Genomic DNA, 26,272 nt, shown 5'->3' with positions numbered 1-26,272 from the left:
GTAGAGGAGCAGCTGGACGTGAAGACGGACGTCAAGATGGACATGAAGCTGGACATGGAGCTGGACATGAAGATATCTCACGGACGCGCGAGGGAGGAGCGGGAGGCAAGCGCGAGAGGAGAAGAAGTCGTCCAGGCCGGTCCAGCGCCCGGTCAGACCGGTCGGCACACCGGCGCGCCCGGTCCCTAGCCCGGTCAACCGGGCGGCAGACCGGATTCACCCCGGCGCCAACCGGGCGTCGTACCGGGGCCAACCGGACGGAGTTCTGCGAACTTTCCGGTTGCCGCCCGGTCCAGGGCCTGGTCCTGACCGGCCAGCCCGGTCCCAGGCCTGGTTGACCGGATTCCAGATCGGATTAGTTCGAGTCTGTCTCGACCAAATCTATTCTGGGTCGGTTTTACTTGTATCTTTCGACCATAACTCGTCCCGGATGCCTATATAAGTGCCTTGGACGACCCCCTAGCTGCTTTAGACCACGTTTAAGATAAACCCTAGTTATTAGTTGTTTGCTATGCAAAACTATTGAATACTACTCTCCAATTCGTTGTGATCTGGAGTTTTATGCTACTGAAAGTTTGTGTGATCTGCTGTTCCATCGGGAATTAGAAGATTGCAATCTACCGCTTCGTGGTCGGCGGCTACGTGCGCAAGTGTGTGGAGTTGCGAATATCTTGCAGTGTTGAGAGCTGTTGCATTGGCATTAGGAATCAATCGAGAGACTTCGTCGGCGTCATACAAATTATCCTCCTCATCATCATCGATTCCATCCACTGCTACCATCGTGTGTTCATCACCACCCGTCGCTTACTGAGAAGATCGGGCAACCCCATATCAAATAGTCTTCTACAGAATTTTTCCCTTGTTCTAAGCAAGACAAGTTCTTAAGTAAATCACGCTGATAATGTGGAGGAACAAAACGAGTATGCATAGAAAGTTTTAAACCAACCCAAGTAGTAGGAATATTAGCAGGATGTTCTCTATAATGTTCAGACCACCAAATAGAAGCAAAATCTTTGAACTCACAAGTAGCAGCACTAACACGCAAGTGATCAGGGTATTTTAAACATGCAAAGTGTTGTTCTACTTCCAATTCCCATTTAAGATATGCATCAGGATTATATCTACCCTCAAATGGCGGAATATTCAATTTAAGTTTAGTGATCATCATCATGTACCAGCCGTGGAGGTGGGCGAGCGTTGCGGTTCAGTTGTCGTGGACGACCAGGTGCAGGTTGCTCGACTTCCTCGCCGTCCAGCACATTCTCATCTACCAGCTCGTCCTCATCCCCTCCATAGTCTTCATATCCTTCATCAGAAGGCGCGTCTGGTGCGGCTGCTGCAGTAGGAGCCGTACCCGCAGACACATCCGCACGAGGAACACGGCGTGCGCGTCGTCGCCCATTGTCACGAGGTGGCGGCAACCGAGTTAAGAGCTCCTGGAACTTGGTGTTGAGCTTGGAGTTGAAAGATGTCTCGAGGCCATCCAGCTTGTCCAGCGCGTCGGTGAGTTTGGCGTCAACATCACCAATGGGCGCATCGACGTCGCGTGCATGCCCGCCCAAAAGGTGGGTGAATTGAGCATGCAACTCCTCAGTCGTCATCTTTGTCGGGTCAATAGCTCCCGGTGTAGGTCCTGACATGGTTAGTACACAAAAAGCACAAATGTATATTCCTACAAACTATGGAATATGGTGGTTCACGCGCAATTCGTCAAGCAAAATACAAAGCTCTTACCTTACCAAATAGGAGGAAGGTGATACGGCAACCAACAAGGATCAGCGTCTCCAAAGATTGCCAAAGCGATTACCAGGTGTCGACACAGTGCACGTGGAGACAATATGTAGAGCTGTAGGAAGGCTAATATGGTAGCAAAACAACAATTGTCAAAACAGCAATGCAATATTGAAAGTATGCTCAACAACGATACTGTACTGGTCCTAGGCTAGACCGTACTAGAGGCGCGAGCCTAGAACACTAACGAGGTCACGGCGCGGCACACAATCAACTAGCAGCGATGAGGTGATATATTGATAAGGGCTAAGCCCAAGGGTGTGCCCGATCTTCACGGATTTGGGTGGAATTCGTGGGGGAGGTGGAAGAACACGATGAACACGAAGAACGCGGAGGGGAATCGTGGGATACAAACACACACACGCACACAAATCGGTTTGTGCTCGTTGGCCCAAACCACCCACTCGATAGAAGTTGCAGGAAAAGAACTTTCGGTAGAAGTCTCGCAAAAAGATCGACGAATCGAAATCCTAGAGATCTAGAAGGGTGAAATGACCAAATCGATAGAAGTGCAAGCAAAAGACCCAAAGGCAGAAGTGCAAACAAAAGACCAATATTGGTAGAAGTCACCAAAGAGATACAATAGGATTCGATCGGAGCCCGGGTGGGTACAAGATCTAAGATCTATGGTAGGGTTCCCACAAGCGTGAGCAAAGCTCAGGTTTAATTTCACATCAAGTCTAATCTAAGATCTGAGCCAACAAGGATATTTATAGTTGGTGGGGCGAAGGGGTAAGTTACAAGCTGAATCTGCCAGTTTTAATGCTGAAACGTGTGCAGGCGGAAGTTCCGGCCTCAGGGGGCGGAAGTTCCGGTCATCCTGGGCGGAAGTTCCGGCTGGATCCCCTTTTCACAGCATCTTCGAAGCATCTGGGCGGAAGTTCCGGTCCTGGAGGCTGGAAGTTCCGGCCAACTTCCGTCCTAGTTCCGGAAACGGTCGATTTCCTTGCAGTAACATCCAGGGGTGTTTTGGCGCGTTTCCGGAACAAGGGCGGAACTTTGGCGGAAGTTCCGGTCGTCACGGGCGGAAGTTCCGGCTGGATGCTTTTTCCTGGGCGCTGGAGGGCATCTGGGAGGCATCTGGCTGGAAGTTCCGGTCCTGGGGGCGGAAGTTCCGGCTAGAGCGCTGGGACTCCATCTTCTTCATTTCCAGCTCCCTCTTCCTTGGCGTGGTCTCCATGGCTTGCGTCTCGGTCGATGTACCTGATTGAACATAGGGTATTTGCATGAAGTAGCACGCCATCCAAAGGGGTATCAAATGCATACGTGGAAAGGAGCGAATTCACCTCTTGGTGTAGGGCTTGGGCTCAAGCTTGTGTCATTGGACCACGAGGAGGGCTTGTCGGTCTTGAGGAGGCGGTGTCCAAAGGCCACCCCGTATCATCTCCCCCCTTGGGAAAGAGTCGTCCTCGACTCTATGTTCTCCTCATCTCCATGATAGGGTGAGAGGTCGGACACATTGAATGTGTTGCTCACCAAGTACTTGGATGTTGGTATGTCGATGACGTAGGTGTTGTCGTTGATGCGCTTGAGGACCTTGAAGGGACCATCGCCTCGGGGCTTGAGCTTGGAGTTTCTTTCTTGAGGGAAGCGGTCCTTGCGAAGATGTATCCACACTAGGTCTCCTTGATTGAAGCTCCGTTCCTTTTTCTTCATGTTGAGTCTAGTTGCTTGACGAAGAACTTGTTGCTCGATTGTTGCCCTTGTATATTCATGTAGCTTCTTCATGTATTGGGCTCGCTTGTCGATGTTCATGTTTACTTGCTCATGTAGCGGGAGAGGAAGGAGGTAAATCGCCGTTGGTGGTTCAAACCCGTAGACAACCATGAATGGGCTTCTCATTGTTGTAGAGTGCTTGGCGCGGTTGTAGGCAAACTCCGCATGCGGGATGCAATCTTCCCATGACTTCAAATTCTTCTTGACAAGGACTCGGAGTAGTGTGGAGATGCTTTGGTTCACCACTTCAGTTTGCCCATCGGTTTGTGGGTGCGAGGATGATAAAAACAAAAGCTTGACGTTGAACTTGGCCATTAGTGTCTTCCAAAGGTAGCTCATGAACTTGACATCTCGATCCGAAACAATGCTTCTTGGTACACCGTGGAGTCTCACAATTTCCCTAAAAACAAGGAGGCAATATGTGAAGCATCATCCGTTCGGGAGCATGGTATGAAATGAGCCATTTTAGAGAATTGATCAACCACTACAAATATTGAATCATGACCATATTTGGTTCGAGGCTATAGTAGTACGAAATCCATACTTATATCGGACCAATGAGCATAAAGAATAGGCAAATGTGTATAAAGGCCATAAGGGTTGGAAGTGGACTTAGCTTGTAAGCATGTTTTACACCGTCGGCAAAGGCGTTCCATGTCGCGGTACATTCTTGGCCAATAGTAGTGAGTTGAGAGCATGGCATATATCTTCTCTCGTCCAAAGTGTCCCATGAGACCACCACCATGCGATTCTTGTAAGAGCAATGTGGGGACCCCGGACTAGCTGTCCGAAATTCCCTGTTATGTATACAGTTCACAATCCCATGATCAGTGCGCCGTGAACACATAACCAAACTGATATCAAATACACCATCCATTACAAAGCGGAATAAGAAAATTACAACATGGTCACATTTCCAATACTTACATAATAGCCTCGAAGGGCTTAACTAAACATCAGAGTAGCAACATCACTTAAGCAGCGCAGTACCCAAGTCATCTGCCATAACCCTAGAGGCAACTGACTGGGAAGACGTTCCTAGCTCGCATAGACGTCGTCAACTCCTTCTGCAACTGTCGAGTTCCTCCAGGTCTGGCCAAGTAAATAGCCAGGGACAAAGTCGTGAGTACATTGGAATTGTACTCGCAAACCATCAAGGAAGGTACTTTGCAAGAGTGCAAGATAACAAGTGCTAGTCTAAGATGACAAGAGGGAAGAGCTAATTTCTCTAGTGGAAAGAACATGTGGAAAAGAAATAGTTTCTCTTGTGGATATAGCATGTGAAAGAGAAATAGTTTCTCTTGTGGATATAGCATGTGAAAGAGAAATAGTTTCTCTTGTGGATATAGCATGTGAAAGAGAAATAGTTTCTCTTGTGGATATAGCATCCCGACATCGCAATTGATGGAGACACTAAAGTGGTACTATGACATCTCTATATCTTTATTGAAGAGGATACTTCAAAGGATAGCTATGACATATCTATATCTTTATTGAAGAAGAGTTCCTCTACATGAAACACTAGGAGAAGTCCCCCACTTTGTTTTATTTTCACACGACCATCTCCATATGGTCGACACACACCTTTCCCGTACCCTTCCGGTACATCCAACACACATTTCCTTTGTAAAGCATTTAACAAAACAAAACTCAAGCCCAGGTTAAGGTAGGCCTTTGCAACCTGTCCATGACCACGGACGCGGCTATTCGAATAGATTTGACTCTGCAGAGTTTGCACACTTTCCCCACAACTATCCGGATACCTATCGTGTGGGCATCATCCCCGCATAACAACGTATGCCACGACGGATACCCGAACATAACCTTTCGCTTATCTCCACTGACATGAGTCCTTCCCTGCGGGCTTAACCCTTCCCGGCACCCCGGCAGCATACCTCCTTTTTGAGCGTATCTCCGGCGCCACGACAGAAGACCCTCAGTAATCGTCTGGCTATAGACAACTACAGTGTATTGCCTCCTCCAAAGCGCAACCCGGCGTGAGAGGTCATCGTGACCCTCCTAGAGAGTTGTGAAGGTGTCTCATGCCAGCTTCAACAAACTAGGGCTAAGCCCCGTGACCACGTTGGGGTAGAGTGGTTGCGCGATAAAAGTTGGGCTGGCGTACACTTATACGCAGTGCTCCTTTAAAAACATTTTACCCACATTTTCTTTATTTGCCAACAAACCACCATATTTCTCCGAACAACCTTGTTCAAAACATTTGCTTTTCCAAAAACATACACTTGGGTAGAGTTAACTTAGCCAAGGTATATTCCTCCAACATCCTTGTCCGAAAACTTTGCCTTTCCAAAACATACGCTTGGGTAGAGTTAACTTACCCAAGTTTTTCACAAACATTTACAACAAGGTAGGCCTTGAGGGGTTCCTAACCTATAGTTTCATGAGTGTAACTACTATTGCACTACGGCCGTGATGAGAGTCATCACGCCATATATGGTGTAAAAAGGGGGTAATGGAGTGGACCATACTTGCTTTAAGGTAAGCATGTATTATAACAACACAAGGAGGATTATACTTTCAGATTTGTGGTGCTAAATATACAACTTAGATAGTGGAGTATCACTATCCAACATACTCTCCAATGGGTACACGGCATACTCCTCTCAAGTTGAGAATATACCAAGATCATGACATTGATACCTCTATACTACAAATGATGAGGTTTAAGACCCCGTTTGTGGCCCGATCTTGCGAATTGACCCGGAAACGAAAGGGGAAAAGCGGAAGAACACGAAGAACACGACGAACGCGATGAACACGATGAACACGAGGACACACGCACGCACACCAACCCGATACAACGATGCTTAACCTCGTGGCTCGATGGACCACGCCGAATAGAATCACCCACGGAAGAGACCGCGGTAGAATTCCGAGGTGAGAGAGTCGGTGTCGGAGACGGAGATCGGTGAGGGAGAGAGAGTGCACCACACTAGAATCTCACTCACAAACCTCAATCAACAACAAGGGTGGCCTTGATTACAGAGGGATGATACCCTAGGGAGACGTAGCTCAAATCCTATTCTAAGCCAAATCTTGTCTAACCCTAGCAAATGGGGAGTACGGGGATACATATAGCTCAAATTTAGGCAGGGGTACTTTAGGTATTACAAGGGATGAAAGCGTAGACGTTCAGATGAAAAGGAACGGCTCAGATTGAAGTCATTCGCGCGCGGGCGGTACCTCGGGCGGTACCTCCGGTGGAGGTACCGGAAGATGCACCAAAATGCATCAAAGTGTCCAGGGTACTTGGATGCACGAGCGGTACCTTGGGCGGTACCTCGGGTGGAGGCTCCACCCGTGCCTGGGTGGAGGTACCGCCCAATGGTACCGGTCCTGCTGCTTTCCCGCAAGGAGACCTGGCAGCTTGGTGCTGGCCGGCCCCCAAGGGTGGAGGCTCCGGCCTCCCCTTGGGTGGAGGCTCCGGCCTCCCCTATGGGTAGAGGCGGCCTCCCTTAAGGTGGAGGTGCCGGCCTCCCTTCTCTTCTCTCTTCTCTTCTTCTTCTTTCTTCTTCCTTCTTCTTCTTCTTTCTTCTTCTTCCTTTCTTCTTCCTTCTCCCTTGTGCAAAGTGAGTGGTTCCTCTTCCCTTCCTTGAGCATGATGAACTCCTCCATTGTGAACCTTTGTCGATGTTTGTACCTAGTAACACAATGAATATCGACATGAGGTAGTACTCTATCCAAGGGTGTACCGAGGTCGAGGGTAAGGAGGATTGGGTTCACCTTGTCATGTATCGCACGGGTTCGGGTTGTCGGTCCACTTGGGGAACTCCTTGGCCATGGTGTAGCGTCGACGATAGGCGGGGCTACATCATCTCCCCCCCCCTTGGGGAAGAGTCGTCCTCGACTCTTGTTCCTCCTCATCTCCATGTTGTGGCGAGAGGTCCGAGAGGGTTAACGTCTTGCGCACCAAGTACTTTGGAGTTTGTTTGTCGATGAAGCGGTCGAAGAAGAACTTGGGGAAAAACAACTTGCGAACGGAAAGCTTGTGGATGCCAATTTTGTGATCGGCGAACAAAAGGCTCTCAATCAAATACGAAGCATCAAGTCGTTTCTCCAAGAGGCATTTGGCAAAAATGGGAACCAAAAGAGTGTCGATGTATCCAAAATTTGGTGGGGCAAAAGTTTGTGCAAGTAAAGGTTTGCTTTGTAAAGTGTCAAAAATGTGATGTGTAGTATTGTCCCACACAAATGGAACAATCAAAAGGCAAGTATCGGCGGCAAAATTTTGGGCAAAATTGTTATGTGTAATGGCAAAGAGATGGAAACTTCTAGCTTGGGAAAGTATGGTTGGCGTGAGCCAAGTATGGGTATCCTCAAGTGTCCAAGAATCCATTTCAATTGCCAAAGATGAAATGAGAAATCCAAAGAAGAGCAACTTTATGAGTGACATGTGGCACAAGATGCATAAGGTGTCTCTCACATGTATGACATGGTCCTTGAGATTGTCGGAATGTATGATGAAAGCATCAAGACATACAACAACCATTGTGCCAACAAGATGTGTCAAGCTATGTTGCATAAGAGGCAAAAGAGGTGACGAGGCATTGGACCAAACCGGAAGCTCGACAAGAAAAGCCGGAAACACACGAGGGCCAAGGCGTTTGGGAACATACCCTTTGGCGTGAATCCCATGGGTTGGATCATGTATCTCGTCCGTGTTGGGGTAGCTCTCAATTGCACGTTTCGTGAGCTCATGCTCCGTAGCGGTGGAAGTTGTCATTCGGGTACCTACACATGGAATGAGCAAAACAAAGAGCGTATGTGCATGGTAGAGGAACACATCATCCATCATGATGTTCCAAGACTTGTGCACATCACCATTAGTGTCAAGCAAGATAGTATGAAATGCATGGCGATAGTGCAAATGGCATGAAGGTGCATGTGTGGTATGTGGGTACTCATGATCATCAAAAATGGAGAAGGCTATGGGGGCCATCTCGTGGACAATGAAATAAGCATGTTTGCATACCAAGCATAAGAAAGGGGAATTGTTCACAATCTTGGATGCAACGATCATGGAGTAGTGCAAACATTTTGGGCAAAGCATGCGGAAGCTAATATCATCATTGTCATTGCAAGCAATACATGTGAAAGAGCAAGTAGGTAACATATTGCAAGCAATGGTAGGAAAATTGAAGCTCTCATAGCATGGCATGGTCATGGTATCACAAGCACTCAATTTCACATGATCAACAATGTTATCAAGCAAAGCATCACCTGGGAAAGTGAAAGTAGCATGTGAAGTAGCAAATGGATCATCAAGATCATGCATGCACTCATAAGTCATCATGTCCACTAGTGGGATCATGGCATCATCAACACCTATGTTGTTACCTTTGAAGGCCGACTCATTTGATGTAGGTGTTGTGGAAGTAGGAGGATCCATGTGGTCGACATGTCCGTCTTGAAGCAAGCATGGTGAGATATCATCATCTTCATGCACCATGTACATCGTCTCCATGAGCGGGAACTCATCCTCCGTGGAACCTAGTGCAACATAAGAAGACACAAACGAGGGAGAGGTTAATGTGTTAGCAAAAGCGATGTCCTCCATGGACCTATCATCTACCTCTCTCAACTCACTTTGTGTATCACTCATGTCCTCCAAACGGAAGCACTCAAACTCACATATGGGGTGGAAGTCACTCAACTCACTATCACTCTCACTCAAGTGGGCTAAGTGGCTCTCATTCTCACATGGGATTGGTACCAACTCATCAATGAAGCATAGGGGAGTAGGCTCGACTTTCTCATCTCCATGCGCCTCCTTGGTTGAAGGGAAATTCCCATGCTCAACCATCTCAACTCCATGCGCCTCCATAGGTGAAGGGAGAATCCCATGGTCACCATGCTCAACTCCATCGCCTCCCAAGTCGTCCTCAAGTGGTGGCGTCGTGGTGTAGTAGAGAGCTAGGCTCGGATCCACATCAACCTTGAATTGACCTTGGCGATCTTCATCTTGAAGTGTGGGCGCGATAGGCATCTTGGAGACTTGTGCATTGAGCTCGTCGAAGTAGAGCTTCTTGGCACTTGGCATTGTGCATTGCCATGCCACGTGACCCTTGGCCTTGCACACCTCACATAGGAGATTGGGACATTCCCGTGGAGGGTGGCCTTGTTCCTTGCACTTGTAGCATCGGAGTCCATAGGCACGTGATGAGGTAGAGGCCATTGTGGTGGTGGCACAAGAGGTGGAAGTCGCCTTATGAGGAAGGTATGCTCGATGTGCACTTGCCATCCTTGGAGTGGTAGGCACTCTATCATGGTGTTTGTCGCCTTCATGTCGAGGCTCTCGTCTTCGTGCATCATCACCATGGCTTGAGTGGTGTCGTCGAAGACTCGTGGAAGATGTTGGTCGATGGCGATCATAAAGTGGCTTGTGGCGGCGAAGCTCATGTGGTGACGTATGTCGATTACGGTCCTTGCCATGCCTAGATGATGGCTCATGCGACTTGGCATGTTGCTTGCGGCGCCTTGTGGAGCTTGGAGAAGAGTGTCGATGACGATCATGTTGAGGACGCTCTTGATGCTCCATATGGTGTACTTGAAGTCGACGATCTTGTGCATAAGCACTCTCATGGTGGCGCCTTGTGGAGCTCGGAGACGAGTGTCGATGACGATCATGATGAGGACGCTCTTGATGATCCATATGGTGGTGCCATCGTGGAGGTCCTCTATCCTCATATGTAGCTCCATTGGCCAAGTAGGCGTTGCTCAAGGTGGAGTCGAGGTGAGGTTCCGCCATGGTGTCGATGTCGTAGGCGTGGCATTGCTCCACCATGTCGTCGATGCTTGACGAGTCATTGTCGATGTAGAGCTCGTCGATGTCGTCCTCAAGGTGGTGCTCCACCATGTCGTCCATGCTTGAGGAGCCATTGTCGATGTAGAGCTCCTCGGTGTCGGTCATGTCGGTGATGCTCGTGGAGCCATAGTCGGTGTAGAGCTCCTCGATGTCGGTCATGTTGGCGATGCTCGCGGAGCCATAGTCGGTGTCGAGCTCCACATGTTCCTCCACATCCGCGGTGCTTGAGGAGGCATCGTCCTCGAAGTGCTCCGTGTACTCCTCCGTATCTTCTTCTTCGCTATCCATGTTAGCACGACAAGATCTATATGGTGGGTGTTAGTGGAAGAACACTACCTCGCAACCTTACCGTGGTATGATAAGATCGAGGTGATCCAACAAAACCGAGAGTTAGAACAATTGTATCGGGTACTCACGCAAAAACACATGCAAAAGCTAGCAAATATGGTGTTAGGTGAGTATGGTGGAAAGCCAAAAGACGAAATCCAAGATCGAGTATGTTGTTAAAAGTGGGTGAGGTCCAAAAATTCAAATGTCAAAGCGATGATCACTATAAACACGGAAAAGATGTGGAATGCACACACGAGATAAACGGGGTTAGTGCGACCAAGGAATGAGCGGAAAAGTGTAAGAAGCCCTTAAGCAAGGGTGCTCGGTGTCACACTAACACAAGAAGAGATCAAAGCTTTGGTTGCAAATGAAGAGACAACAAGATTCACACGCGGCCTCTCTTCTCTTATCTCTCTTTTGCTTAAAAGCTTTTTCTCTTTTGTATATGGTGGCACTTGCACTCTTTTGTATCTATGGTGGCACTTTGTACACTTTTTGTGCTTTTCTTTCTTTTTCACGCTCTATGTTAGCGTTAGCTCGCTTTTGCTATCTTGCCACACGAGTTTTGCTTAGAAGCTTGACTCCACACTACACACACACCTCACAATCGGGGCCACGTGCAATGTCTCGCAACACTCAATAAGCAATGCTCGATAGGATAGATCGCAAAAGAAGAGGGGTTACAAGGTGGGGAGCAAGTTATACCTAGATGAAAATGTTAGGCGGTGTCGGAACACACAACTTGCGATGATGGCGGTGGTGTCAAGAGTACGTTTGCAAGTTCGGGGTGCCGAGGATGTCGTCGCTTGCTTCGAAGCTGCGGGTTAGTTTCACAAACAAGGCACTCAAACCGGAACAAGCAAACACAAGTTAGCGGAAGAAAAGGGTCAAAGTAGCTTGGCGTCGATGGCGGTGGTATGCCGGTGGTGATATCGGAGAGCTAGCGGCGGCGGTGGTGGAGGTAGGGTAGCGGCGATGTTTGCCGGTGGTATGCCGATGGCGGTATCGGTGAGCTCGCGGTGGCGGCGGTGGTGGTGGTTTGCCGCGGCGGTGTTTCCCGATGGTTTGGGAGGGTGGCGGTGCTTGCCGGTGATTAAGGGGGGTGGCGGTGTTTGCCGATGATTAAGGGGGGTGGCGGTGCTTGCCGGCTGCGGAGAGGAGTGGTGGTGGTCGGCGGTGGTGGGGTGGAGATGGTGGTGGTGGCCGGCTTGGGGAAGGAGGAGCGGTAGTGGAGGGTGGAGCCTCCACCCGGAGGTACCGCTCGTGCACGGGTGGAGGCTCCACCCGGAGGTACCGCTCGTGAGCTGCTCCTTCTTCCTCACGCACACACTTTCTCTCTCCTGTTCTTCCCCAAATCCAAACCAAATTGATCCAAACTCGAAAATTGATGGAATTGGAGGCTAAAAAGTGGGGGAAATAGTAGATCAACACTAGAGACAGCAAATCCATGGACCAAAACCACTCAAAACGCAACAAAATCGCAGATCCATCAAAAGGCAAATTAGGGCTATTTTTTGGGGATTTTTTGGGAAATTTTTCAGAGATGAAATTGGGTGGGTGGGGGGTCAAATTCGCGGAAACCAAAGGCTGCTGATACCATATGATGAGGTTTAAGACCCCGTTTGTGGCCCGATCTTGCGAATTGACCCGGAAACGAAAGGGGAAAAGCGGAAGAACACGAAGAACACGACGAACGCGATGAACACGATGAACACGAGGACACACGCACGCACACCAACCCGATACAACGATGCTTAACCTCGTGGTTCGATGGACCACGCCGAATAGAATCACCCACGGAAGAGACCGCGGTAGAATTCCGAGGTGAGAGAGTCGGTGTCGGAGACGGAAATCGGTGAGGGAGAGAGAGTGCACCACACTAGAATCTCACTCACAAACCTCAATCAACAACAAGGGTGGCCTTGATTACAGAGGGATGATACCCTAGGGAGACGTAGCTCAAATCCTATTCTAAGCCAAATCTTGTCTAACCCTAGCAAATGGGGAGTACGGGGATACATATAGCTCAAATTTAGGCAGGGGTACTTTAGGTATTACAAGGGATGAAAGCGTAGACGTTCAGATGAAAAGGAACGGCTCAGATTGAAGTCATTCGCGCGCGGGCGGTACCTCGGGCGGTACCTCCGGTGGAGGTACCGGAAGATGCACCAAAATGCATCAAAGTGTCCAGGGTACTTGGATGCACGAGCGGTACCTTGGGCGGTACCTCGGGTGGAGGCTCCACCCGTGCCTGGGTGGAGGTACCGCCCAATGGTACCGGTCCTGCTGCTTTCCCGCAAGGAGACCTGGCAGCTTGGTGCTGGCCGGCCCCCAAGGGTGGAGGCTCCGGCCTCCCCTTGGGTGGAGGCTCCGGCCTCCCCTATGGGTAGAGGCGGCCTCCCTTAAGGTGGAGGTGCCGGCCTCCCTTCTCTTCTCTCTTCTCTTCTTCTTCTTTCTTCTTCCTTCTTCTTCTTCTTTCTTCTTCTTCCTTTCTTCTTCCTTCTCCCTTGTGCAAAGTGAGTGGTTCCTCTTCCCTTCCTTGAGCATGATGAACTCCTCCATTGTGAACCTTTGTCGATGTTTGTACCTAGTAACACAATGAATATCGACATGAGGTAGTACTCTATCCAAGGGTGTACCGAGGTCGAGGGTAAGGAGGATTGGGTTCACCTTGTCATGTATCGCACGGGTTCGGGTTGTCGGTCCACTTGGGGAACTCCTTGGCCATGGTGTAGCGTCGACGATAGGCGGGGCTACATCAACAAAGGGGGTGGATGTGGTGTAAGTTACTATCTTGAGATGGAACATGCTCAAGTTGAGCATACAAGATAACCAAGTGGAATAGCACGGCCATAATATCATGCATCCCATAACACAAGGACAATAGTGGAGTATCACCACTAGGGAGTACCCCACTTGCAATCACACATAGATGACATAAATAGAGAGAATAAGACACATAGAATTAAGGTGCTTTGGACATCAACAAATGACATCCAACTAGACACCAAGTCAGAGATCAGAAGATGGCTTGCCTTGGCTTATTTGTCCCTGTACTTCATCAACTCCATCAATATAAGAATCCCAACAACATAAATAAAATCCTCGTCCGATTCCACTTCTTCTTCTTCTCCGGAATTGTTCGCATCTATCGTCGGAAAATATAAAAGGAACACAATCAATCACATTGCTCCAACAAAACAAACATACAACAATCATCAATTAAAAGCTAACCACTCTACTAAAGCTAACGTATTGAGGACTTATAGATACTACAAAGCAACTAAAAGAGAACCCAATTTATTTACCTATTAAAGGTTTGAGAGTGCCACGACTTAGCAATTGCCTCTCTCGGTATCACCATGGCACAAGCTAAGTATCCCCAGGTAGATAACATCATAAGGAGGACAAGTGCATTAGTTGGGCAGCAAAAATATTCACAATTATAATTTGAAACGTTTTTGGAAAAGCGGGCAATCATTCTCCCTATTTTATAAAGCTTACACATCACTACACAAGAATAGGAAGCAATTGACATGCCCCACCATTTGAAAACTTAAGCAAAACAAAAGAGCTAATGTTAAGTTGCAGAGGTTTTGTTTTGCAAGCATAAAACAAAGGTTGCACATTTCTAATAAAAGAGAAGGTCAAAGGTTCTAAAATAAATCAAAAAGTTTTGGTCCAACAACTCATGTCATACATATACATTACTAACAGTAACAAATATGCATGAACAGAGACTAACAATATTTTTCCTAGATAGCCAGTACTAATAAAAGACTAACCCAATTGGATTCACCCAAAAAGGTTAATCCTACTATTTTAGGAATTTCTTCGAATCTGACTGTACAGAAAACAAGATCTGTAAGCCATAAATCGTAGAAAAATCCTAAAAATATGAGACCACCGGCATTTGAAAGATATTTAAACAGAGATGCATACACAATTGGATTTTGGTTCAAATTGTTTCCGAAACTCTCACAAATGGATTAATAAAGTTACTGCATGTCTTCACCAATTGCTTTATCTCTGGAGTTACAGAACATATAAAGGTTTGAAACTTGTTTGAGATGATCAAGAAAACATCCAGTAGTACTACCAAATTGGAATAAATCAATTTGGATCAAAGATGGATTTTTGTTGATTTAAAAGCTAACAACCATGTCTGCAGAACATACAGAACAAGTTTAATTCACCAAAAATCGTACATAACTCAAAAAAATAGGAGGTCAGCTGCATCTGAAAGGTATTGAATAGGTGGTTCTTACCCAGTTGGTTGCATTCAAAAATTCGTCTCCAAGCTCCTGGTTTAATTCGACAAAGTCAGATCTGACCAGATCTTGATCTGTGAACCATTTCAATTTTAGGAGGTCATTTGAAGTGAAACCAACGCCAAAATGAAGGTACTGAAAAGGGCTTTCACCCACAGTTTAGTTTGCTCAAAAAGGTTTTGTAAAACGGAACAAATCTAACAAACAGTGATTCTGCATGTTTACAGAATTTTATTTACCTAGGAAAATCCGTAACGAATTAGAGGATGGGACCAACGCCAAGTTGTAGATCTTTTCAATATCTATCTGCGGAACTTTGAATCACTCGATTTGGATCTGCACACGAGTTTTGGAGGATTTTACAAAATCGTACCAGAATCTGAAACAGCAAGATAGCAGAAATTACTGCAAGGTTTTGGACGAACTTTGGTCAAGAGCTTCAGATCTGAGGATTGCTCAACCTTCTCCATGCTTGGACCAACATGCACCTGCATCAAGATCCAATCTTAGCAATGGAGGAAGAAGAAGAGGAGAGAAAACCATCTAGGGTTGGGGGAGAAGAGAGTGAGAGGAATGCTCTCATGGTGAGGAGGAGCTTGAGGGAGGAGGGAGCTGCATCTTGGTTGGTTTTCCATGGCCATAGCCGGCCATGGTAGCTAGGAGGAGCAGAAGCTCGTGGGAGAAGAAGGGGAGGGCGTGGGTGTGAGTGGAGGAAGGAGTGGAGAGTGAGAAAAATGAGAGCCAAATGGAGGGGTGTGGCCGGCCAAGGGGCTTTTATAGAGGGAGAGTGAGTTGGCTGCCTCCTTTGATTGGCTAATGTGGGTGCCTGCCCATTTATGGATTGGGTTAGGTGGGAGGAAAAACTTGTGGAGGAAGGAAAAGAAGAGGAAGGGCTGGCCGAAAATCTTGCCATGGCTGGCTCCTTCATGTTCTACTCAAAAATGAACAAAGAGAGAGAGAGATGCACAACATCCATGTGAATAGATCAAGGCATGATGTTGAGGAGGTAATGTCAATGAGTGATTTTGATGATGATAAGATTAGGAGTAAATACATAAAAATAGAAAGGAGTATGAGGGTGGCATGTGCGATGTGCCATGAGAATAATCTCCACCACTTTGGTTGAGACCAACTTATGATGAAGATAGTTCCCAAAGTATAGTGGATGAATAAAAGTTTTCATTAGAATCTTAAAATTGAAAAGATTGAGATTGACCACATGCAACAATGCATGAGCATGCCAAGGTAGATGGGGTGGTGATAGTGGTTTAGGCAATGGTAGAGCAAGGTTAAGAGAGATGGTGAGAGAAGTTACCATATACCCACAAGGATGAATCTGGTGACATAAATTATGAATTCATGAGGTCAAGGTGATGATGGAAAAGAATATAAATTGCTCTACAAATGAGAGGTCAATTGGGAGTGGTTTGAAAGTATCAAATGATCATCCATTTGGTCAAGAATTGGAGGATGAAGGAACATTATGGGGTAGATCAGAGATGTACACCAGATGTGCAAGAGTTGTCATTTGAAATAGAACTTATTTGAAAAGTATTTGAAACACCTCAATTGTCTAGGGACAATTGGGAATGAATTCAAGTGGTATGGAATTTGAAAGTGTTGAGATAAAACTAGTTGGAACATAGGGGTTCAAAATATTCTACTTACTTTCTCAAGTAAAGTAGAGTTTTTCTCCAATGTAAAAAAATAAGCAAAAGGGAAAACAAGAAATGGTATAGGTGTCATAAACAAGCCTTTTGCTAAAAAGAAAGCAATATAGAAAATAATGTTTTAGAAATCAGTACATGGTAGAAATGGGATGAAAAACAAAACCCATTTCAGTTCCTTGTTTTCCTTGAAGAAATATCTTGAAAAGATTTAGTAAAGCTAGAAGTAGTTTTGTGATCAAAACTAGAGAAGGAAAATCAATAGGATTTTTGAGAGAGAAAACTAATTTAGGGAGAAGTGTTCTCAAGGGTAGATGATGGATACCAAATGTAGCCATCATTCCCACTCTTGGTTTTGTGAAGATTACTTTGAATAAAAACAAGAGGTAAAAGTGAAGTGATCTAGTGTTGAATCAATGAATAGGGTACAAGATCAAGTTGAATATATGAGCTGCAAGGATTTACTGAGACATGCATGACGTGGAGGTTGAAGAGGGTGTTGCATAGATGGGATCCATGCACTGAGATCACCAATAACAGTGGTGGTTGCTTAGATATCAACTGCCAAAGTCTGGAACTCATAAGCCTGCCAAAATAAATTGTTGACTTGGCTTCAGAATCAACCATGATGAGTGTGTATAAGAGAAGGATGTGATGAGGGGTAGATGATCCCAAATTTTGGATTCAGGATGATTGAGCTATCTTCCACAAAGAGAAAAATCAAGATGGCACACTCATGTTGCCATCCGAAGAAGAGTTTGATGTAGTAAAAAGGAAAACAATTTTTCCTAAGTCACACATGTGTTTTATTAGGTGAGTTGCTTGTTTAACCACTAGAGGTGTTGTTCTAAGAGGTGGCTCAAGACAAAACTCAACAAGCAATCAAGACAATACATCTACCAACAGATCAAAGCAATTCATCACCACAAACAGATCAAGGCAATTCATCTAATTAGTCTTTAAAAAAAGTTTTTGTTCCCCCTAATTTTTGCAATAAGGCCAACTAATCAAGGTTGCAAAAGTGGGGCGTTACAAGCAAAAGGCGAAGCGAAGACATGGGGATACAAAGTTTGTTGCCCTTGAACAAGAATCCTTGGTGCAAATAGAAATCATCGATGCCCTTATCACTAGAACAGTTTGCAGAGATTAGTGTCTGCACCATTTCTATGCTTACCTGATCTGGAGAGAGAATTTCAGGTCTACTGTGACGCTTCTCGTCAAGGACTATGAAGTGTGTTGATGCAGGAAGGCAAGGTAGCAGCCTATGCTTCCAGGCAACTCAAGAAACATGAAGTAAATTACCCCACGCATGATATTGAGTGGGCTTCAGTAGTTCATGCACTGAAAACTTGGAGACACTATTTGATGGGGAAACGATGTGAAATATTCACCGATCACAAGAGTTTGAAGTACATCTTCACCCAGAAGGATTTGAACATGAGACAAAGGAGATGGTTGGAACTCATCAAGGATTACGATCTGAGTTTGCAATACCATCCTGGTAAAGCAAATGTAGTGGCTGATGCTTTAAGCCGCAAGGTTTATGTGAATTGCCTATCGACAGAAGAATTACATGAAGATCTATGCAGAGGATTGAAGGACCTCAGTTTGGAAGTAGTACCAGAAGGCTTTGTAGCGTCGTTGATAGTACAACCTACACTGATGGATAGAATAAAAGAAACCCAGAAGGGAGACGAAGATATAGAGAACATAAAGGAAAACCTGAATGAAGATAAGGCCAAAGGTTTTAGTGAAGATGAGCAAGGAACCGTTTGGTTCGGGCAACGGATATGTGTAGCAAATGACCCTGAACTTAGGAAGCTGATATTCCAAGAAGCTCATGAGACACCCTATTCCATTCACCCCGGTAATACCAAGATGTACATGGATTTGAAGGAGAGATTCTGGTGGAACAACATGAAGCGAGACATCGTAGAATATATAGCCAAGTGTGATGTGTGTGGTAGAGTAAAGGCTGAGCACCAGAAACCAGCAGGTTTATTGCAACCGTTGAAGGTTCCAGACTGGAAATGGGATCAGATAGGTATGGACTTTATTACTACATTACCCCACACAAAATCAGGGTATGATTCAATTTGGGTTATAGTGGATCGTCTCACAAAGGTAGCTCACTTTGTGCCAGTAAAGACCACTTATACCAGTACTAAGCTAGCGGATATCTACATGAAGAGAATTCACTACAAGAAAAGTTGCCACGGCCGACGAAGTTGAAGTCGCACCGTGGTTGCTGGTGTACCATGGCCGACGATTTTGGATCTGTCCGTTGTGCATGTCAAAACGTTTTTTTTTCTCGTTTTTGAGGCCACCTAGCCCGACGAAACCGGCCAAAACATTGCGTATGGTGGCCCGGGACGTGGTGCATCTCGAATTCTCGGGTTCCCCGGCCGAGTCAACGCAAATCCGCACCTCCGAGGGATGTAGGGCCCAGATGGCAGCCTCTCTGGCATTGTTTTTTTTCTCGATCGTGCCATCTCGTTCAACGCTCTCCGATCGAGCCGTTTACGATGCATGATCATGGGTCCCGCATGTCATCCTCTATGAACCAAAATTCTTTCTATTCTTGGAATTTTTTGACCCCCTGATTTCTGGCTATTTCCTTTTTCTTTTGATCCCTTGCCGCCTTGGAAACGTTGAGTCCGCTGCTGCTAAATGGGACCCGCATGTCATCCTCTATGTACTATAAAACTTTCTTTTCTCGGAGTTTTTTTTGGCACCTCAAATTTGGTCACTTGCCTTTTTCTTTCGATCCCCTGCCGCCTCTCAAACGGTGATACCGCTGCTGCTAAATGGGACCCGCATGTCATCCTCTATGTACTATAAAACTTTCTTTTCTTGGATTTTTTTGGCACCTCATATTTGGTCACTTACCTTTTTCTTTCGATCCCCTGCCGCCTCTCAAACGGTGATACCGCTGCTGCTAAATGGAACCCGCATGTCATCCTCTATGTACTATAAAACTTTCTTGGAGTTTTTTTTGGCACCTCAAATTTGGTCACTTGCCTTTTTCTTTCGATCCCATGCCGCCTCTCAAACGGTGATACCGCTGCTGCTAAATGGGACCCGCATGTCATCCTCTATGTACTATAAAACTTTCTTTTCTTGGATTTTTTTGGCACCTCATATTTGGTCACTTACCTTTTTCTTTCGATCCCCTGCCGCCTCTCAAACGGTGATACCGCTGCTGCTAAATGGGACCCGCATGTCATCCTCTATGTACTATAAAACTTTCTTTTCTTGGATTTTTTTTGGCACCTTATATTTGGTCACTTACCTTTTTCTTTCGATCCCATGCCGCATCTCAAACGGTGAGACCGCTGCTGCTAAATGGGACCCACATGTCATCCTCTTTGTACTATAAAACTTTCTTTTCTTGAGTTATTTTTGGATCCTGATATTTGGTCACTTGCCTTTTTCTTTCGATCCCGTGCAGCCTCTCAAACGGTGATACCGCTGCTGCTAAATGGGACCCTCATGTCATCCTCTATGTACTATAAAACTTTCTTTTCTTGAATTATTTTTGGCTCCCGATATTTGGTCACTTGCCTTTTTGTTTCGATCTCATGCCACGTTTGAAACGTTGAGGAACCTGCTGGCTCATGGGACCCGCATGTCATCCTCTATGTACTATAAAAGTTCATTTTCTTGGGTTTTTTTCACCCTCTGATTTTTGGCTATTTCCTTTTTCTTTTGATCCCCTGCCGCCTTTGAAACGTTGAGGACTCTGCTGGCTCATAGGTCCCACATGTCAGCCTGTATGAACGATAAAACTTTCCTTTCTTGGAGTTTTTTTACCCCCTAATTGCTGGCTACTTTCTTTTTTGTTTTGATCTCAAGCCGCATTTGAAATGTTGGGACCGCTGCTGCAAAATGGGACCCGCATGTCATTCTCTATGTACAATAAAGTTTCTTTTCTTGGATTATCTTTGGCTCCTGATATTTTGTCACGTGCCTTTTTCTTTCGATCTCATGCCGCCTTTGAAACGTTGACTAAGCTGCTGGCTCATGGGTCCCGCATGTCATCCTCTACGAACAATAAAAGTTTCCTTTATTGGAGTTATTTTTTGACCCCTAATTTCTAGCTATTTGCCTTTTTCTTTTGATCCCCTGCCCCTTTGAAACGATGAGGACGCTGTTGGAAGGTCGGTCCCACATGTCATCCTCTATGAACAATAAAAGTTTCCTTTGGTGGATTTATTTTTGACCTCTAATTAATTTATGGCTATTTCCTTTTTTTCTTTTGATCCCCTGCCGCCTTTTTTGCGAATTTTTTTTCTTTTTTACGAATTATCCCCTGCCGCCTTGGAATCGTTGAGGATGCTGCTGCCTCATGGGTCCCGCATGTCATCCTCTCAGAACGGTAAATGTTTCTTTTCTTGGATTTTGTTTACCAAATGATTTTTGGCTTATTTTTTCTTTCGATCTCCTGCCGCCTTTAAAACGTTGAGGACGCTGCTGGCTCACGGGTCCCACATGTCAGCCTCTATGAACAATAAACGCTGAGGATGCTGCTGCCTCATGGGTCCCGCATGTCATCCTCTCAGAACGAAAATGTTTCTTTTCTTGGATTTTTTACCAACAGATTTTTGGTTTATTTTTTCTTTCCATCCCCTACCGCCTTTAAAACGTTGACGACGCTGCTGGCTCATCCTTTCCTGCTATCTTTGCTTTGAATCCTAGTTCTCTTCTGGAGCTTGAGTCTATACCGGTGGTTTGCGACTTTCCTGATGTCTTTCCTGAAGAACTTCCAGGTATGCCACCTGACAGGGCTGTTGAGTTCGTCATTGAACTAGAGCCTGGAACAGCTCCTATCTCAAAGCGGCCATACAAAATGGGTCCAAATGAGTTGGCTGAACTCAAGAAGCAGCTTGACGAGTTGCAAAAACTTGGTTTCATTCAGCCAAGCACTTCTCCATGGGGATGTCCTACCATCTTCGTGAAGAAAAAGGATAAAACTGATCGATTGGTGGTTGACTACCATCCTCTCAATGAGAAAACGATCAAGAATACATATCCTCTTCCTCACATCAATGAGATCTTTGATTAGCTTGCGGGTGCAACTGTGTTCTCTAAGATGTATTTGAGAAGTGGTTATCACCAAATCAAAATCCGCAAGGAGGATGTACCCAAGACAGCCTTCAAAACTCGTTATGGTCTCTACGAAGACACCGTCATGTCCTTTGGCCTCACTAATGCTCCTGCCACTTTCTCTCGGTTGATGAACTACATTTTCATGGAGTACCTCGACAAGTTTGTGGTAGTCTATCTTGATGATATCCTTGTCTACTCCAAGTCCAATGAGGAGCATGAAGAGCATCTTCGCCTCATCCTCCTGAAGCTTCGTGAACATCGTCTCTATGCCAAGTTCTCCAAATGTGAATTTTGGCTTCCTCAAGTCGTCTATCTTGGCCATGTCATTTTGGGAAAAGGCATTGCTGTCAATCCTGAAACCGTCAAGGCGATCGTTGAATGGATTCCTCCGAAGAATGTCAAGCAAGTGAGAAGTTTCCTTGGTTTGGCAAGTTACTGCCGCCGCTTTGTTGAGAATTTCTCCAAGATCGCCAAGCCTCTTACCGATCTCCTGAAGAAAGACAAGAAGTTCTTTTGGTCTCCTCAATGCCAAGAAAGCTTTGACCTCCTCAAGCAGAAGCTCACTTCCACACCTGTCCTTGTTCTTCCAGATACTTCTAAACCTTTCCAGATATTCTGTGATGCCTCTCTTCGTGGGCTAGGTGCTGTCCTCATGCAAGAACGTCAAGTTGTGGCGTATGCTTCTCGTCAGTTGAAAAAGCATGAACTCAACTATCCCACACATGATCTTGAGCTTGCGGCCGTGTTACATGCTTTAATAACATGGCGCCAATACTTGTGGGGAACAAACGTGAGATCTTCACCGACCACAAGAGTCTCAAATACATCTTCACACAACCCAACTTGAACCTCCGTCAAACGAGATGGATGGAAACCATCAAGGACTTTGATCTGTCTATCAACTACACTCCAGGCAAAGCTAATGTCATGGCTGACGCCCTTAGTCGCAAGTTCTATTGCAACAACCTCATGATTCAAGAAAGTCAACCTGCTCTTTATGAAGAATTCAGGAAATTGAATCTTGAGCTTGTTCCCCAAGGCTACCTTGCAAACTTGGTGATTACGCAAACTCTTGAAGATAAGATCCGAAAAGGACAGTTGCGAGATATTTGCAGCAAGAATATCAAAGAGAATATGCACAAGCCCAAGTACAAGTCCTTCTCTCTCGATGATCAAGGAACTCTTTTCTTCCAAGGTCGTTTTGTTGTTCCGAATGATCCAGACCTGAGAAACCTCATTCTCAAAGAAGCTCACGACACTCCTCTTTCTATCCATCCTGGCAGCACAAAGATGTATCTCGATATCAAGTCTACCTATTGGTGGACTAGGATGAAAAGGGATGTTGCTCGCTATGTCTCAGAATGTGATGTCTGTCGCCGTATCAAAGCAGAACATCAGAGACCTGCCGGTGTCCTCCAACCCCTAAAAATTCCTGAGTGGAAATGGGATAAGATTGAGATGGACTTTGTGACTGGTTTTCCTAAGTCTCGGAAAGGCAATGATGCTATCTTCGTGGTGATCGACCGTCTTTCTAAGGTTGCTCACTTCCTTCCTGTCAAAGAAACAATATCTGCTAGTCAGTTGGCTGAGCTCTACACTGCAAAGATTGTTTCTCTTCTTGGTGTTCCCTTGGAAATAAGCTCGGATCGCGGAAGTATCTTCACTTCCAAGTTTTGGGCAAGCTTTCAGAAAGCTATGGGAACTAATCTGCTCTTCAGCACAGCTTACCATCCGCAAACAAGTGGGCAAGTCGAAAGAGTCAATCAGATTCTCGAGGACATGCTCCGTGCCTGTGTTATCTCCTTCGGCATGAAATGGGAAGAATGTCTTCCATTCGCTGAGTTCTCTTACAAAAACAGCTATCAAGGCAGTTTGGGCATGGCACCTTTCGAAGCTCTCTATGGTCGCAAATGCAGAACACCTCTGAACTGGTCTGAAACTGGTGAAAGGCAAATCTTTGGCCCCGATGTCATCAACGAGGCTGAAGAAAAGGTGCGAATCATTCGTGACAATCTCAAGATAGCACAATCTCGGCAGAAAAGCTATTATGATAGCAAGCACCGTGATATGTTATATCATCCTGGTGATCAAGCCTACCTCCTTGTTACTCCTATGAGGGGCACTCATCGCTTCGGTATCAAAGGCAAGCTGGCGCCAAGATACATTGGTCCTTTCAAAGTTCTAGCAAAGCATGGTGAAGTCGCTTACCTCCTTGAACTCCCTGAGAAGCTCTCCAAAGTGCACGATGTCTTCCACGTGCCACAGCTCAAGAAATGCTTCAAAGATCCGGGCCGTGCAGTTGATCACGAATCCGTCGACCTCCAAGAAGACATCTCCTACAAAGAGCATCCCGTTTGGATTCTTGATGAAGCTGAACGTCGAACTCGCAACAATTCTGTCAAGTTCCTCAAGGTGCAGTGGTCGCACCATTCTGATAAAGAAGCAACTTGGGAGCGGGAAGATCAACTCCGTTCCGAGTATCCGTCCTTTTTCTCTTCCTCCTGAGAATCTCGGGGCGCGATTCCTTCAAGGGGGGGCGTTTGTAACATCCCAAGAGTAACACCTTAGTCCCTTTTACCTTTCTTGCTTTGTTGTCATCTCATCATGTTGCATTCATGCATATCTTTTGGCTTTTAAAAATTGCATTTGGTTTTGGCTTTTCTTTGTTTGCTTGTTGTTCTTCCTCTCTTCCTCTCTCTTGGTTCTTTCCCTCCCTCTTGTGATGTTCAAAGAAAAGCTAACAAGCCAAACCTATCCCTCTACTTGACCTATATTTCAAATAGGTCATGCCAAAATTCTTATATGGTTGATAAACCTACCCCTCTTTTCTATTTTGAAATGCTTAATATGTGCTTGAGTTGGGATTCCTTCCTTCTCAAATGGTTGAGCCCATTAGGGTTTGCCAAACATTTGAATACGACCTATTTTCATCTCTCTTTATTTTGTCTATGGCTCCCTCTAACTTTCTCTCTTTTATTTCTCAAGCCTACCATGTTGGTATCCCATGCTTGAGTCCTTCCCTGAATTCATTTCAAATTCTTCTCTTCTCAAAATTTCAGAAAATTATTTGAAAGAAGAAAAGAAAATGAAAGAGAAAAACCTAAAACTAGCTAACCTACCAAGCCCAAACCTTGGCAGCCCACTTACCTGGCCCAGGTCCACCTTGACCGAAGAGGTAACCCCTTTCCCGTTCGATCACCTTTACACGTAGGAGAAGGCCACCATATCGGTCATGGCTGCCTCCCTGTAGCTCCACGTCGCCCTCCTCTCCATCCTCTGGCCCTCCTCTTCTCCTTTTAGGCCTTGTTTACTTGTCTGGTATTTTTTGGTTTGGGAGGGTAAAATACCGGCCCACGACCGAATCTCGAAAGTTACCCGATGGGCCGTTTACTTCTCTGGTTTATTTGTGTAACATCCTGGCCCATCCCAGATCTTCCCGATCCGGTAAGCTGCACACTCCGGTATTCTCATCCACGAGGTCGACCCCGTGTATTCGGTCGTGAAAAGGGGAACAAGCGATGGAGGCTACGCAACGGCGGCAAAGGCAGCGAGGAAAGGCGGCGGCGGGGAAAGAACTAGCAGATCAAGACGACGCCGACGAGATCCTCCTCCGGCGACTGGTCCCCGGTGAGTCCTCGCGCCTTGATAACCCACAAGTATAGGGGATCGCAACAGTCTTCGCGGGTAGTAAAACCCAATTTATTGATTCGACACAAGGGGAGACAAAGAATACTTGAAAGCCTTAACAGCGGAGTTGTCAATTCAGCTGCACCTGGAAACAGACTTGCTCGCAAGAGTTTATCAGTAGTAACAGTTTTATAGCAGTAGCAGTAGTGAAATAACAACAGCAGAGTAACAAAGACAGCAGTAGTGATTTTAGTAAACAGCAGGATTAAAATACTGTAGGCACAGGGACGGATAACGGGCGTTGCATGGATGAGAGAAAATCATATAACAATCAAAGCAGGGCATTTGCAGATAATAATAAAACGGTGTCCAAGTACAAAGCAATCAATAGGCATGTGTTCCATATATAGTCGTACGTGCTCGCAATGAGAAACTTGCACAACATCTTTTGTCCTACCAGCCGGTGGCACCCGGACCTCTAGGGAATCTACTGGATATTAAGGTACTCCTTTTAATAGAGTACCGGAGCAAAGCATTAACACTCCGTGAACACATGTGATCCTCACATCACTACCATCCCCTCCGGTTGTCCCGATTTCTGTCACTTCGGGGCCTTTGGTTCCGGACAGCGACATGTGTATACAACTTGCAGATAAGATCATAAAACAATGAATATCATGATGAAACAATAACATGTTCAGATCTGAGATCATGGCACTCGGGCCCTAGTGACAAGCATTAAGCATAACAAGTTGCAACAATATCATCAAAGTACCAATTACGGACACTAGGCACTATGCCCTAACAATCTTATGCTATTACATGACCAATCTCATCCAATCCCTACCATCCCCTTCAGCCTACAGCGGGGGAATTACTCACACATGGATGGGGGAAACATGGCTGGTCGATGGAGAGGCGTCGGTGGTGATGAT

Source organism: Lolium perenne, chromosome 2, assembly GCF_019359855.2.
Source record: "Lolium perenne isolate Kyuss_39 chromosome 2, Kyuss_2.0, whole genome shotgun sequence".
NCBI classification, from domain to species: Eukaryota; Viridiplantae; Streptophyta; class Magnoliopsida; order Poales; family Poaceae; genus Lolium; species Lolium perenne.
The sequence above is the reverse complement of the archived record's forward strand: the minus strand, read 5'-3'. Positions refer to the sequence as shown.